The sequence below is a fragment of the Rhinopithecus roxellana genome, chromosome 2 (assembly GCF_007565055.1).
Source record: "Rhinopithecus roxellana isolate Shanxi Qingling chromosome 2, ASM756505v1, whole genome shotgun sequence".
Taxonomy (NCBI): domain Eukaryota; kingdom Metazoa; phylum Chordata; class Mammalia; order Primates; family Cercopithecidae; genus Rhinopithecus; species Rhinopithecus roxellana.
Window position 1 is genome coordinate 103,822,032 of NC_044550.1, and position 13,320 is coordinate 103,835,351.

General features: G+C 42.0%; 1 pseudogene across 1 annotated transcript; it reads right to left on the bottom strand.

Annotated features, from left to right (window-relative positions):
* Positions 1-12,128: 12,128 nt before the first annotated feature.
* Positions 12,129-12,842, bottom strand: LOC115893471 (annotated as a pseudogene). The gene has a single exon (XR_004053462.1). The product of XR_004053462.1 is annotated as a mitochondrial import receptor subunit TOM5 homolog pseudogene (transcript).
* Positions 12,843-13,320: the final 478 nt, after the last annotated feature.

Below are 13,320 nucleotides of genomic sequence, written 5' to 3' on the forward strand. Positions count from 1 at the left end.
AAATAAAAGGAAAAATGTTAAAGACAGCTGGAGAGAAAAGTCAGGTAACCTACAAAGGGAAGCCCATCAGACTAAAAGTGGACCTCTCAACAGAAACCTTACAAGTCAGAAGAGACTGGAGATCAGCATTTAACATTCTTAAAGAAAAGAAATTCCAACCCAGAATTTCATATTCAGCTAAACTAAGATTCATAAGCAAAACAGAAATAAGAAGATCCTTTTAAGACAAGCCAATGCTGAGGGAATTTATTACCACCAGACCTGCCTTACAAGATCTCCTGAAAAAAACACTTAATATGGAGAGAAAAGACTGTTACCAGCCACTACAAAAACACACTAAAATACACAGACCAGTGACACTATAAAGCAACCACATAAACAAGTCTGCAAAATAAACAGCTACCATCATGACGGCAGGATCAAAACCATACATTTCAATACTAACCTTAAATGGAAAGAGGCTAAATGCCCCAATTAAAAGACACAGAATGGTGAGATGGATAAAGAACCAAGACCCGTGGATACACTGTCTTCAAAAAACCCATCTCACGTGCAACAACACATATAGGTTAAAAATAAAGGGATGGAGGAAAAATCTACCAAGCAAATAACAAACGGAAAAAAAGCAAGGATTGCAGTCCTGGTTTCTGACAAAACAAATTTTAAAGCAACAAAGATAAAAAAGACAAACAAGGGCATTACCTAATAGTAAAAAAATTCAATTCAATAAGGACATGTAACTACCATAAATATATATGCACCTACCACAGAAGCACCCAACACAGAAGCACCTAACACAGAAGCACCCAACAAAGAAGCACCTAACACAGAAGCACCTAACACAGAAGCACCTAACACAGAACGCACCTAACACAGAAGCACCCAACACAGAAGCACCCAACACAGAAGCACCTAACACAGAAGGCACCTAACACAGAAGCACCTAACACAGAAGCACCTAACACAGAAGCACCTAACACAGAAGCACCTAACACAGAAGGCACCTAACACAGAAGCACCTAACACAGAAGCACCTAACACAGAAGCACCTAACACAGAAGGCACCTAACACAGAAGCACCTAACACAGAAGCACCTAACACAGAAGCACCCAACACAGAAGGCACCTAACACAGAAGCACCTAACACAGAAGGCACCTACCACAGAAGCACCTAACACAGAAGGCACCTAAACACGAAGAAGCACCAACACAGAAGGCACCTAACACAGAAGCACCTAACACAGAAGGTACCTAACACAGAAGCACCTAACACAGAAGGCACCCAACACAGAAGCACCCAACACAGAAGGCACCTAACACAGTAGCCCCTAACACAGAAGGCACCTAACACAGAAGCACCTAACACAGAAGCACCCAACACAGAAGCACCTCACACAGAAGGCACCTCACACAGAAGCACCTCACACAGAAGCACCTCACACAGAAGCACCCACACAGAAGGCACCTAACACAGAAAGCACCTAACACAGAAGCAACCCAACACAGAAGCACCTAACACCGAAGCACCCTAACACAGAAGGGCACCTAACACAGAAGGCACCTAACACAGAAGGCACCTAACACAGAAGCACCTAACACAGAGAGGCAACCTTAACACAGAAGGCACCTAAACACAGAGGCCAACACAAAGCACCTAACACAGAAGCACCTAACCCAAGAAGGCACCTAACACAGAAGGCACCTAAACACAGAAGGCAACCTAACACAGAAGGCAGCTAACACAGAAGGCACCTAACACAGAAGGCACCTAACACAGAAGTCACCTAACACAGAAAGGCACCTACACAGAAGCACCTAACAAACAGAAGGGCACCTAACACGAAGCACCCAAACACAAGAGCACCTAACACGAAGGCACCTACCAGAAGGCATCCTAACACAGAAGGCACCTAACACAGAAGGCACCCTGAACACACAAGGTACATAACCAGAAGGAACCTACAAGAAGCACCTAAAACAGAGGAACCTAACCAGAAGCACCTAACACAGAAAGGCAACTAACCGAAGGCACCTAAAACGAAGGCACCTAACACAGAAGGCACCTAACACAGAGCAGCCTAACACAGAAGGCAGCATACACAGAACGGCACCTAACACAGAGGCAACCTACACAGAAGGCACCTAACACAGAAGGCACCTAACACAGAAAGGCACCTAACACAAGAAGGCACCTAACACAGAAGGCACCTAACACAGAAGCACCTAACACAGAAGGTCCCCTAACCCCCCGAAGCACCTAACACAGAAGGCACTAACAACAGAAGGCACCTAACACAAGAAAGGCACCTAACACAGAAGGCACCTAACACAGAAAGCACCTAAACACAGAAGCACCCTACACAGAAGGCACCCTAACACAGAAGCACCTAACACAGAAGGCCCCACCTAACCCAGAAGGCACCTTAACACAGAAGCACCTCACACAGAAGGCCCTAACACAGAGGCACCTAACACAGAAGGCACACCTACACAGAAGGCACCCTAACACAGAAGGCACCTAACACAGAAGCACCTAACACAGAAGCACCAACACAGAAGCACAACACAGAAGGCACCTAACACAGAAGCACCTAACACAGAAGGCACCTAACACAAGGCACCTAACACAGAAGGCACCTAACACAGAAGCACCTAACACAGAAGCACCTACACAGAAGCACCTAACACAGAAGGCACCTAACACAGAAGCACCTAACACAGAAGGCACCTAACACAGAAGCACCTAACACAGAAGCACCTAACACAGAAGCCACCTAACACAGAAGAAGCACCTAACACAGAAGCACCTAACACAGAAGCACCTAACACAGAAGCACCTAACACAGAAGCAGCTAACACAGAAGGCACCTAACACAGAAGGCACCTAACACAGAAGCACCTAACACAGAAGCACCTAACACAGAAGGCACCTAACACAGAAGCACCTAACACAGAAGGCACCTAACACAGAAGGCACCTAACACAGAAGCACCTAACACAGAAGCACCTAACACAGAAGGCACCTAACACAGAAGGCACCTAACACAGAAGCACCTAACACAGAAGCACCTAACACAGAAGCACCTAACACAGAAGCACCTAACACAGAAGCACCTAACACAGAAGCACCTAACACAGAAGCACCTAACACAGAAGGCACCTAACACAGAAGCACCTAACACAGAAGGCACCTAACACGAAGGCACCTAACACAGAAGGCACCTAACACAGAAGCACCTAACACAGAAGGCACCTAACACAGAAGGCACCTAACACAGAAGGCACCTAACACAGAAGCACCTAACACAGAAGCACCTAACACAGAAGGCACCTAACACAGAAGCACCTAACACAGAAGCACCTAACACAGAAGGCACCTAACACAGAAGGCACCTAACACAGAAGCACCTAACACAGAAGGCACCTAACACAGAAGGCACCTAACACAGAAGGCACCTAACACAGAAGCACCTAACACAGAAGGCACCTAACACAGAAGCACCTAACACAGAAGGCACCTAACACAGAAGCACCTAACACAGAAGGCACCTAACACAGAAGCACCTAACACAGAAGCACCTAACACAGAAGCACCCAACACAGAAGCACCCAACACAGAAGCACCCAACACAGAAGCACCTAACACAGAAGGCACCTAACACAGAAGCACCACACAGAAGCACCCACACAGAAGCACCTAACACAGAAGCACCCACAGAAGCACCCAACACAGAAGCACCTAACAAGAAGCACCAACACAGAAGCACCTAACACAGAAGCACCTAACACAGAAGCACCTAACACAGAAGGCACCTAACACAGAAGCACCTAACACAGAAGGCACCTAACACGAAGGCACCTACACAGAAGGCACCTAACACAGAAGCACCTAACACAGAAGGCACCTAACACAGAAGGCACCTAACACAGAAGCACCAACACAGAAGCACCTAACACAGAAGGCACCTAACACAGAAGCACCTAACACAGAAGGCACCTAACACAGAAGGCACCTAACACAGAAGGCACCTAACACAGAAGCCCTAACACAGAAGCACCTAACACAGAAGGCACCTAACACAGAAGCACCTAACACAGAAGCACCTAACACAGAAGCACCTAACACAGAAGCACCTAACACAGAAGGCACCTAACACAGAAGCACCTAACACAGAAGCACCTAACACAGAAGCCCTAACACAGAACACCTAACACAGAAGGCACCTAACACAGAAGGCACCTAACACAGAAGCACCTACACAGAAGGCACCTAACACAGAAGCACCTAACACAGAAGCACCTAACACAGAAGCACCTAACACAGAAGCACCTAACACAGAAGGCACCTAACACAGAAGCACCTAACACAGAAGCACCTAACACAGAAGGCACCTAACACAGAAGGCACCTAACACAGAAGCACCTAACACAGAAGGCACCTAACACAGAAGCACCTAACACGAAGGCACCTAACACAGAAGCACCTAACACAGAAGGCACCTAACACAGAAGGCACCTAACACAGAAGGCACCTAACACAGAAGGCACCTAACACAGAAGGCACCTAACACAGAAGGCACCTACACAGAAGCACCTACACAGAAGGCACCCTAACACAGAAGGCACCTAACACAGAAGCACCTAACACAGAAGCACCTAACACAGAAGGCACCTAACACAAAGGCACCTAACACAGAAGCACCTAACACAGAAGGCACCTAACACAGAAGCACCTAACACAGAAGCACCTAACACAGAAGGCACCTAACACAGAAGGCACCTAACACAGAAGCACCTAACACAGAAGGCACCTAACACAGAAGGCACCTAACACAGAAGCACCTAACACAGAAGGCACCTAACACAGAAGGCACCTAACACAGAAGCACCTAACACAGAAGGCACCTAACACAGAAGGCACCTAACACAGAAGCACCTAACACAGAAGGCACCTAACACAGCAACACCTAACACAGAAGGCACCTAACACAGAAGCACCTAACACAGAAGGCACCTAACACAGAAGCACCTAACACAGAAGCACCTAACACAGAAGGCACCTAACACAGAAGCCACCTAACACAGAAGCACCCAAATTCATAAAGCAAGTTCTCAGAGACCTTCTAAGAGACTGATACTCCCACACGGTAATAGTGGGGGCATTAATGCCCCCCTGACAATATGAGATCTTAGACTCCCACACAGTAACAGTGGGGGCTTTAACACCCCCTGACAATATGAGATCATTGAGACAAAATGAACAAAGCTATTCAGGACTTGAACTCAGCACTGGATCACATAGAGCTGATAGATATCTACAGAACTGTACACCCCAAACCAACAAAATACATCTGCTTCTCATAGCCACATGGCACATACAAACCAATCACATCATTAGAAGAAAGGCACTCCTCAGGAAATGCCAAAGAACTGAAATTGTAACAATCTTTTGGACCACAACACAATCAAACTAAAAATCAAGACTAAGGAATCACTCAAAAACATACAATTACTAGGAAATTTAATAATCTGCTCCTGAATGACTTCTGGGCAAATAATAAAATTAAGGCAGAGTCAAGAAGTTCTTGAAAAGGAATGAGAACAAAGATATAGCATATCAGAATCTCTAAGACACAGCTAAGGCAGTGCTAAGATGAAAATTTATAACACAACATGACAACATCAAAAAGTTAGAAAGATCTCAAGTTAACAACCTAACATCACAAGTAAAATGACTAGAGAACCAAGAGCAAACCCCAAAGCTAGCAGAAGACAAGAACTAACCAACATCAGAACTGAACTGAAGAAATCTGAGACATGAAAAACCATTCAAAAGATCAACAAATCCGGGAGTTGATTTGTTTTTTTTTTTTAAATTGATAAAATAGATAGACTATGAGCTAGGCTAATAAAGTAAAAAAGAGAGAAGATTCAGATAAACACAATAGGAAATGACAAGGGGGGTATTTCCACTGACACCACAGAAATACAACCAACAATTAGAGAATATTATGTATGCCTCTATGCACCTAAACTAGAAAAGCTACGGGAAATGGATAAATTCCTGGACACATACACTTCCCCCAACTGAACCAGGAATAAGTTCAAACCCTGAACAGACAAATAATGAGCTCTGAAATTGAGTAATATCTTACCAACCAAAAGACAGCACAGGACAATAAAAATTCACAGCTGAATTCTACCGGATGTACAAAGAACAGCTGATTCCATTCCTGCTGAAACTCTTCCAAAAACTTGGGGAGAAGGGGCTGCTCCCTAACACACTCTCTGAAGCCAGCATCATCCTGATACCAAAACCGGCAGAGACAGAACAAAAGTAGGAAACTTCAGGCTGATATTTTTGATGAACATCAATGCAAAAACCTCAACCTCAGCAAAATACTGGCAAACTGAATCCAGCAGCACATCAAAAAGCGTATCCACCATGATCAGGTAGGCTTTTTCCCCGGGGTGCAAGGTTAGTTCAACGTATGGAAAACAATAAATGTGATCTATCACATAAACATAACTAAAGACAAAAACAACATGATTATCTCAATAGAGGCACAAAAGGCCTTCAATAAGATTCAACAATCCTTCACTATTAACACTCTCACTATTAACCTAGATATTGAAGGAACATACCTCAAATTAATAAGAGCCATATATGACAAACTCACAGTCAATATCATACTGAAAGGGCAAAAGCTGGAAGCATTCCCCTTGAAAACTGGCACAAGACAAGTATGCCTTCTCTCACCACTCTTATTCAACATAGTGTTGGAAGTCCTGGCCGGGCAATCAGGCAAGATAAAAAAATAACGGGCATACAAATAGAAAGACAGGAAGTCAAACTATCCCTGTTTGAAGATAACATGATCTTATACCTAACAAATCCCATAATCTTGCCCCTAAAACCTTCTTAAGCTGACAAACAGCTTCAGTAAAGTCTCAGGATACAAAATCATTGTTTGAAAACAACTAACATTGCCATATACCAACAACAGTCAAGCTGAGAGCTGAATAAAGAACACAATCCCACTCACAACTGCCACAGAAAAGGACAACATTCCTAGGAATATAGCTAACTAGGAAGGTGAAAGATCTCTACAAGGATAACTATAAAATGCTGCTCAAGAAACTAGATAATACAAACAAATGGGAAAAAATTCCATGTTTAAGATTTAAAAAAATCAATATTGTAAAAATGGCCATACTGCCCAAAACACTTTATAGATTCAATGCTATTCCTGTCAAACTACCAATGACATGCTTCACAGAACTAGAAGAAACTATTTTAAAATTCATATAGAACCAAAAAATAGCCTGAATAGCCAAGGCAATCCCAAGCGGAAAGAACAAAGCTGGAGGCATCATGCTACCCAATTTCAAACTATACTACAGGGCTACAATAACCAAAACAGCATGGTACTGGAACAAAAACAGACACAAACACAAATGGAACAGAACAGAAAACTTAGAAATAAGGATGCACACCTAAAACTAAACAGCTATCTGATCTTTCACAAACCTGATAAAAATAAGCAATGGATGCCACTGCACTCCAGTCTGGGCAACAGAGCGAGACTCCATCTCAAGAAAACAAAAAACAACAACAAAAAACCCCACAAGCAATGGGGAAAACATTCCCTATTACTAAATGTTACTGGGATAACTGGTTAGCAATTTGCAGAAGATTGAAACTGGACCCCTTCCTTACATCGTACACAAAAATTAACTTAAGATGAATGGAACACTTACATGTAAAACCTAAAACTATAAAAACCCCGGGAAGACAACCTAGGCAATACCACTCAGGACATGAAAATAGGCCAAGAATTCATGACAAAGACACCAAAAGCATTTGCAACAAAAGCAAAAATTGGCAAATGGGATTTAATTAACTAAAGAGCTTCTTCACAGAAAAGAAAAATATCAACAGAGTGAACAGACAACCTACAGAATGGGAGAAAACTGTTGCAAACTATGCACTTGGCAAAGGTCTAATATCCGGCATCTATAAAGAACTTAACAAATTAACAAGAAAAAAGCTCCATTAAAAGTGGGCAAAGTACATGAACAGACACTTTTCAGAAGAAAACATCCATGTAACCAAAAATCATATTTTAAAATGCTCAACATCACTGATCATTAGAGAAATGCAAATCCAAACCACAATGAGAGACCATCTCACACCAGTCAGAATGGCTATTATCAAAAAGTCAAAAAGAAACAAATGCTGGCGAGGTTGCAGAGAAAAGGAGCCCTTATACACGATTGGTGGGAGTGTAAATGAGTTCCGCTGCTGTGGAAGACAGTGTGGTGATTCCTCAAGGAACTAAAAACAGAAATACCATTTGACCCAGCTATCCCATTACTGGGTATATACCTGAAGGAATACAAATCATTCTATTCGAAAGACAAATACATGTGTAAGTTCACTGCAGCACTATTCACAATTGCAAAGACATGGAATCAACCTGAATGCCCATCAATCATAGCCTGAATAAAGAAAATGTGGTACATATACACCATGGAATCCTATGCAGCCATAAAAAAGAATGAGATCATACCCTTTGCAGGAACCTGGATGGAGCTGAAGGCCATTATTTTTAGCAAAATAACACAGAAACAGAAAAACAAACACTGCATGTTCTCACTTATCAGTTGGAACTAAGTGATGAGACACATGGACACATGGAAAGGAAGAAAAGACACTGGGTATTACCTGAGGGTGGAGGTGGGAGGAGGGAGAGAATCAGAAGAAAAATAACTAATGAATACTAGGCTTCACACCTGGGTGATGAAGTAATCTACACAACAAGCTCCCATGACACAAGCTTGCCTACGTAACAAGCCGGCACAGGTACCCCTGAACTTAAAATAAGTGTTAAAAATAAAAAATAAAAATAGAAAGCAGTACTTTAGCCCTGCCATTGGTGTTAAGAATATGGTTTACTATGAAAAATACAGGCACTTACTAAAACTCTGGACCTTCTGTGTGAGTTGAAGTCCCCTATACAAGTTAGGTATAATGTAAAGAGCAAAGCTAAAACAGCTGCATTTTAAGAGAAACTGTTTAGTTTTTCTACTTTGTATTTTTATTGACAAGCACACATTATCCAGGACCTGAAATCACACCATGCATAAATTAGTGTGTGCATCATGAGCTCAATCTGTCAATGGGCTTTCACTCATGAGTGCTGCTGCTGTCTCTCTTCGCAGCATAATAATAGAGCTACTTTCATTGTTTGAGGAGAGCACTGTGTTTGTACATGGAATTAAAAACAGACACAACAACACACTTGTGAGGTCCTAAGAAAAAAATCGCTGAAAGGTGGCATTTTCAGCCCTGAGATTTATGTTAGTGCGCCACCCCACCCTGTATCTCCTTCAGTGAACTTCTCCCCACTGACAAGAAATACCCATGCCTGTATGTTGGACAGTTTACACTCCCTGGTTCCCTTCTGGTCACTATACCTGGGCAGTCCAGAGTCACGAGAAACCCCAGGCCATGTGGCAGAACGCCTGCTGTCCCCACTTCACCACACTGTACTCTCTCCATCCAGCGCTAGCTGCAGCCAGGCTGTCTCACAGTCCAGAATGCCAGTCAGAGACCAGGCTTTCTGCAGTGCCTTGGCTGGGGCCCACAGATAAGGACGGCCAAGGCTGGGGCCCACAGGTAAGGACGGCCAAGGCTGGGGCCGGGAGGCAAGGACAGCCAAGCAGTGCTCCAGAAGTCAGCAGATGCCATCAATCAGTTTTACATCCGCCAGGCACTGTGAATCTCTGGACACCACAGGTGTTCTCTGCTGCCAGAGCTGAACTCTCATGTGAAGACCCCAGAAGGCCCTGAAATGTGGGCAGGCTTCCATCATTGCCTGTCTGTGGCCACAAGGACACAGACTCTTTTAATGGCTGGTGAGATGTCCAGGACACTCGGAGCTCTGGAAAGCCCCTTTTCAACTTTAGGCCTTAGCTGAGTCTCCATTTACCTCAGGTCAGGCAGTGCACATTATGAGGGACACCGCTGGGTTCTGGGATGAGGATGGCACTTAGCATGTGAGCTAGGATTGGGTGCCCACCACTGTCTTCCCCAGCCAGGCAGTGGCCAGTAAGCATCTCTGGTTTCTGTCCCTCACCAGCCTCCTCTGCTATGATTGCATTTCTGGCAGGCAGTGGATCAGGGAAGCACCAGCAGTTGAGGACCATGTGGAGAACTACTACTGGCCAAGCATTCCCAACCTGACAGCAGAACAAGAGTATAGCAGAGCTGAGGTGAACTTGGCAGAGAACTTTGAGACTGTGAAGGCAGCCAACACTTTCAATTCATCACAACCTGCTTCTCCCACAGATTTATTGTAGACCAACTCAACCATCTCCATGTCAATAAGAAATGGTCCTCACTCTGAGCCATCACCCTTGGATTTAGATCATGGGGCTGTTCTGTCTTTATTACGGAATTGAAAAGCTTTAATTCTACAAAAATGTAAGGTTTTGGACCACAGCCTTATTAAAACAAACGAACATGAGCACGGTGGGATATCTGGGGCCTAAACAAACTGCTACTTGGAAGTATAATCATCGTCTTTTTGTTCGTTTCTTTAGCCTGGTAGGACAATATCAGAACTTTCCTTGGTCATAGAGAATATAAAACATAGTTTGAACAAAAGAAGCAATAAAGCTACAAACTACTTTTTGGTGTATTTGCTTAAGTATAAGATAGCTGATCGGGGCTTTATCATGTAACATTAATTTGCTTAGTTTTCATTAAGTTTGCTAAACTTGAATTGTGAATAAATATATGGCGGATTCATATTGTAATTAAACTGCACATTGACATAAATGTACATTGAAAGTTGCACATTGTCATCCAAAATAATACTTAGATAAAACCAAAAATACGATAAACCAATGTCAAGGAACCTAAAATAAAAATACAGTTAACATGGAATTGCAAAACTAGAATGGCAGAAGCATGTACCCATAAGATCTTGTTTGGAACATTGATATAACACTAGAAAAGAATTTTTCAAAATAGCTGCAATGTTCAACTGTGACTGTGAGTCTGTGAAGACCAGGCATTCTGAATCATTGCCCTGTGCTGTGTGGCAGTGCAGTTTTACAGAATGCACTACAATAATTAATTAAATTCTCTAGTGGGAAAATTTTGATGAATAGGTATTTACACTATAAATATTTATATTATTAATATATTGGTGCTATTATTTCACAAAATAAAAAAGCTGTAATACAGACTTTAAAAGCAAATAATAGCCTTACATTTCTAAATAAAGAAAAAATATAAATTTTGTGAAATATGGTTAAGAATAATTGATAAAATAAAAATTGGGGCATAAATTATATTATAGTTTGGGTAGAGGTTGAAAAAAGTGGATGAAAATTTTAATGAGCCCTTTTTGCCTGCACTAAACTTAATCTTATAGGTGAACATTATAATATATAGAGGGTACCTACTACTATCTGATTTACTTTTTACATAATGTATAAATCCTAGCCTATTGTCTTAATGTCTGAACCTAAAATAACACACAAACATACAAGAGAACAAAATAAGGAAGAAATAGATGGAGACAGTGACATTATCAAGATGGTGGAATGGGGGTCCCTACTTTTATATTCCCCTGCAGGAATAAAAACTAGTCAGCCATCCATCAACCAAAGCAACTTTATGAGAGAGTCAGGCACAGTGGCTCATGACAGTATCTCCTCCATTCAGGAGCCTGAGGCAGGAGAACTGCTATGAATCATATTTCTTACGCCAGACACAAAAATTGACTTAAAATAAAGATTTAAACATAATACATAAATCCTTAAGAGAAAATCTTTAAAAAAGCATATGAAAAGCCTCCATGATACCGGCCTTGGCAATGGTTTTTTAAAATATGATATCAAAATTATAGCAATAAAAGCGAACACAAAGTTGTAGTGTATCAAACTATCGTGCATGGCAAAAAATAAGAAAACCTTTAAGATGGGATAAAATATTTGCAAACCATATATGATAAGAGGTTAGTATTCAAAATATAGCAGAAAGTTACACAAATCAGAAACAAAACAATAATAATTATAATACCCAACTAAAAAATAGGCAAAAGACTAAAGATTTTTTTTTCTTAATCGATATGTTTATTAAAAACATAGACTAATGATCCTATGCTTAAAAGTCATTGTGGTTGTGTGTTGATTTCCACAAAACATAACTATTAAGAGACTCTTCACAAATACACTCTGGGCAGAAAAGGTAAACAGAAATGACTGACAAGACAGTGCCATTTCAGACACAGCTCCCTCAATACTTGCTAGAAAATGGAGTTTGACATTATTTACAATTATACCAGTATTGTCAGAGGCAAAATGTCACAGGGATAAGGGTACACCAGATCATGATATCGTTTCATACTTCCCAAATAGTTTTAAATTTTAGCTTTGAACGTCAGTTACCAGAGCCAAACTTGTTCTTAACAAGCAGAATTTTATGTCCATTCAAAGAGTCTCTTACACCTTTCTGGGCCTATTCACTTGCAGAGAGGAGTCGAAACTGTAACCAGGCTCTTCATATCGTGCATTCATATGAGATGTCCAGTCTTCATATGCTGTCCAATTCTTTAAGATAAATGGAGTGACTCGCAGCAGGGCCACGTAGATGAGAAAGTTCCATATGGAGGAGATCACATCCTCGCGCATCTTCCGTTTCATCTCCTCCGGGTCCAGCTTCGGCGCGAGGCCCTCAATCCGGAACATCGCGGCTCTGACTTTGCGGTTTCCAGACGCCGCGCTCTCCTCTTCCCAGTGGCCGCCTCGCGCCCCAAGACTAAAGATTTTTAACAAACATGTTCAAATGGCCAACAGGTGTGTGGAAAGCTGCTAAACGTTACCATTCATCAGTAAATTGCAAATCAAAATCACAATGAGATAGCACTTTACAGCAGTTAGAGTGGCTAATACCAAAAAGAAGAAATATGACAAGTGTTAGCAAGGATGTGACAAAATATGTCTGTACAGTCTTAATAAGTTGTAACCTGGAAGAGTCATTGTGAAAATTAGCAGGAAAATGTGGTATAAATAGACAACCAAATATTATTCACCCATAAACAAGAATGAAATTCTGCTCTTTCAACATGAATGGACCTGGGTACATTATACTAAGCAAAATAAGCCAGGTGACAATCGCTGTGTGTTCTCACTTAAATGGAGAATCTCAAAAGGCTGAACTCATAGAAGCAGAGAGTACAGTGGTAATGACTAGGTCTGGAGGTAGAAAAAATGATAGGGTGTTTAAAGAGTACAAACTTCCA